The sequence below is a fragment of the Gorilla gorilla genome, chromosome 13 (genome assembly GCF_029281585.2).
Source record: "Gorilla gorilla gorilla isolate KB3781 chromosome 13, NHGRI_mGorGor1-v2.1_pri, whole genome shotgun sequence".
NCBI lineage: Eukaryota > Metazoa > Chordata > Mammalia > Primates > Hominidae > Gorilla > Gorilla gorilla.
In genome coordinates, this window is record NC_073237.2 from 79803106 (window position 1) to 79807269 (window position 4164).

The 4164-nt window shown below is 43.5% G+C and overlaps 1 non-coding gene across 1 annotated transcript; it reads right to left on the reverse strand.

Moving 5' to 3' along the window:
* Positions 1–1791: 1791 nt before the first annotated feature.
* Positions 1792–1932, reverse strand: LOC115935937 (U4 spliceosomal RNA). The gene has a single exon (XR_004071521.1). It is a non-coding gene; the product is annotated as a U4 spliceosomal RNA (small nuclear RNA).
* Positions 1933–4164: the final 2232 nt, after the last annotated feature.

The following is a 4164-nucleotide window of genomic DNA, read 5'->3' on the forward strand; positions in this document are numbered from 1 at the left end:
CAGAGCAATAGTGATGGCTCCTTAGAGTCTTTCATGGCTTATGGTAAATATCTACTGAGCCCATTCAATTCCTTCTCACTCTAAATCCATGTCCACTAAGCAATCTTCTGATTGATAAATTGTTAAATTGTTTTCTCAGGTTTTTGGAGCCTGAAATGAGATGGGTTGGATTGTAAATCACAAATGCATAAATTATCTCTGAGACTTATACATCAATCTTATATTAAAATAAAATAACACTGTATAGATATTTTTAGACAACAAAATACTTTTATCTCTTGTGAGTCTGGTTTTGAATCACTTCTCTAGGCCTGAACAACACTAGATAGGCTGATAGAAATCAAGTTTATAGACTTGCAAAGCCAAGAATCAAAACTTTTACATGCTGACTACAAATATATAAAAACCACTAACCATTAAAAGATGACTGATAAATTGGACTTCATTGCAATTATATGTACAAGACATATATGAGAATGTTTATAGCAGCATTGTTTTCATTAAAACCCCAAACTAGAAGCATCTGAAATGTCCATCAAGAGTAAAATGGTGCCAGGCAGGGTGGCTCACCCCTGTAATTCCAACACTTTGGGAGGCTGAGGCGGGAGGATCACTTGAGCTCAAGAGTTCAAGACCAGCCTGGGAAACACAGCCAAACCTCATCTCTATTAAAAATTTTAAAAATTAGCCTGGCATGGTGGCCCATGCCTATAGTCCCAGCTACTCAGGAGGCTGAGGCAGAAGAATCACTTGAGAGCAGAAGTTGGAGGCTGAAGCGAGCTATAATTGTGCCACTGCATTCCAGCTTCCACAACAGGGCAAGGCCCTGTCTCAAAAAAAATAAAAAGTAAAATGGATAAATTGAGGCATAGTCATGCAATGAAATACTACACAACAACGAAAAAGAAGCCATTGGCCAAGCATGGTGGCTCACATCTGTAATCCCAGCATTTTGGGAGGCTGAGGTGGGTGGATCACTTGAAGTCAGAAGTTCGAGACCAGCCTGGCCAACATGGTGAAACCCCGTCTCCACTAAAAATACAAAAGTTAACCAGGCATGGTGGTGCATGCTTTTAATCCCAGCAACTTGGAAGGCTGAGGCAAGAGAATTTCTTGAACCCAGGAGGCGGAAGTTGCAGTGAGCTGAGATCGTGCCACTACACTCCAGCCTGGGTGACAGAACAAGACTCCATCTCAAAAAAAAAAAAAAGAAAAAGAAACCATTGCAACTCACAGCAACAAGGACGATGTAATGTTGATCAAAAGACAGTAATCTCTAAAGATTTCATTTGTATATTTCCCCCAAAACAGGCAAAAATTAATCTGCTATAGGGCAGAATAGTGGCAATCTTTGGGGAGGTATCAGCTTGGAGAGGGGGCATAGGCAGCCATTGGAGGCCTAGAAACGTGCTATGTGATGATCTGAGTAGTGGTTAGGGCTACATCCACATATAGATTTTCACTGAGTTGTACCCTTTAGATGTGTGTTTATATAATTTATACCTCAATAAAAGAAATTTTTAGTTTTTAAAAACTTTGAACACCTGGAATAAGGAGTTATATTGTCCATAATCATTTACCTAGTACTTTTTTTTTTGCTCAGTTTCCACAGAGGTGTAGGTTGCAATGAGCCAAGATCACACTACTACACTCCAGCCTGGGCAAGAGAGTGAGACGCCGTTTCAAAAAAAAAACAAAACAAAACAAAACTATTTTGGAAGAAAATACCTATTAAGAAGCTTGTTGAGGAAGAAAACGTAAAGACATGAATCAGGAGTCAAGGCAACCAAAGACTATTTTGCCAAGTCAAAAATTGCCAATGCCAACTATATGCCAAATCATCCTGGTGAGGTATTGGGAATAGTTTTCAATTATCAATAATCGTGTCTCAGACAAACCTCATTGGCTATGATACTGCCACTGCACAAAGTTTGCCTAGTAAGTTTCATGTGCGCATTCACTAATGTAGAAAGTTTTGGAGATTAAGCAACTAATCATAATTATATAGTGATGTTCTGCTGGGAAAACCTTGAGACTGTGAAGAGAAATGCCTCCTTTGTGTATGTTAGTGTATGGTTTAGCAGGGGAAAATTTCTAGTGAGATGCCAATAGTCCAATCCTGCTTATATAGGAGCTACAACTTGTCTGGGAGGTGTTGGACAATGAAGGTGAAGCCAAAGGGAGATAAAGAAGCCAAAGGGGTGAGCCATGTTGTCTCCAAGAAAGAATGGACTCCACGGACTTTCCCAACCTTTCTACTTCCAGGAAGCCAAAGCTCTGGAGGGAGGGGCTGCAGAGGCAGGTGCCTACCCAGAGGCACATCTTCCAAGTACCAGGGACTCAGAGACCTGGGGGGATTCTCAGGAACCTGAGAGTGAAGAGGGCTAGCCAGGGAAAGGTTGGAATTTGGCGCCCCCTACAGGACAAATTTATGCCCAAGAAGACACTGCTGGAAGTAAACCAAGTCACCCAGAATCTCTAGGGACATTTACTGAGGCAGGGGCAATTCTGCCAGCCGTGCATCCCCCAGGCCCAAGAGCACCTGTCCAACGTGGAAACGGCCTAGTGCAGAAAGCTGGCATCCCAGAGGAGAGATGAGGAACTCACCACAGATCTAGACCTCACTGGGTGGACCTGGACAACACCACCCCAAGTAGGATTCAAAGAGGTGCCATAGCTAAATCTGCTGTTTGTCTTCTATTCACATACTTCATGGGAAATCCTTGTGGGGCACTTTTGCAGGAGACTGCAAATGTTTTATATGGGGAAAATTAATTCATTCCACATTCATCTGATACCTATTAATAACGTGCCTACTGTGTGCCAGGCACTGTTCTGGATGCTGGAGAACAAAACAGGAAAGAAAAAAAATCCACCCCAGGTGGCATGTACTGAAAATGTTACAATCTGAACAGATAACAACAACCACCAAATAAAAATCTATTTTGGGCCAGGCACAGTGGCTCACACCTGTAATCCCAGCACTTTGGGAGGCCAAGGTGGGTGGATCACCTGAGGTCAAGAGTTCGAAACCAGCCTGGCCACCATGGCGAAACCGCGTCTCTACTAAAAATACAAAAATTAGCCAGGTGTGCTGGTGCGTACCTGTAATCCCAGCTACTCGGGAGGCTGAGGCAGGAGAATCACTTGAACCCGGGAGGCGGAGATTGCAGTAAGCCAAGATTGCGCCATTGCACTCCAGCCTGGGCAACAGAGCGAGACTCCATCTGAGAAAAAAAAAAAAAATCTGCTCACGCCTGTAATTCCAGCACTTTGGGAGGCCGAGGCAGGCGGATCATGAGGTCATAAGATCAAGACCATCCTGGCCAACACGGTGAAACCCCATCTCTACTAAAAATACAAAAAAATTATCTGGATGTGATGACAGGTGCCTGTAATCCCAGCTACTCAGGAGGCTGAGGCAGGAGAATCGCTTGAACCAGGAGGCGGAGATGGCAGTGAGCCAAGATCGCACCACTGCACTCCAGCCTGGCAACAGAGTGGAGACTCCGTCTCAAAAAAAAAAAAAAAAAAAAAATTCTATTTTGGAAGAAAATACCTATTAAGAAGCTTTTTGGGGAAGAGAACATAAAGACATGGATCAGGAGTCAAGGCAACCAAAGACTAAATTTCTCTACATGGGAAAGGAACTAGAATTTTGAGCCGAATTAGATATCTGAGCCTTCAAAATGACAGCCATGTGTAATATTATATAGTGTGAGACAGTCAAAGAAATATCCCAGTCATGGGGTAGGCCAAGGGCTGTTAGTAAAAAAGATGTCTAATACTCCGCTTTGTGTTGTTTGCATGGGCGTCTGTGCCAAGTTTCTTAGTGTGCTACCACCACAAAGGCCTTATAAGGTGAATGTGTTCCTGGAAAATTGCAGAGGGGCAGAATCCCTCATCTGGGCAAGGTAGTGAAGGGGTCAGGGCCATGGGAAAGGAGGAGCCAGGGTCAGAGATGACACTGAGAAGAGAAGCTCTGAAGAGTCTACAGGCTAGAGTGAGGACAGGGATTGAGCAATCTCACAGAGCAGGAGGCCTCTGGCTTCTGCATTACACAACTTACCAAGCAATTTCACGAACAAGGTTCACACAGCGCTGACACAGTTTCCCTGCTTTCTCCTTTCTGTCTTCACATATTGAAGTATAGGAATAGCCAGA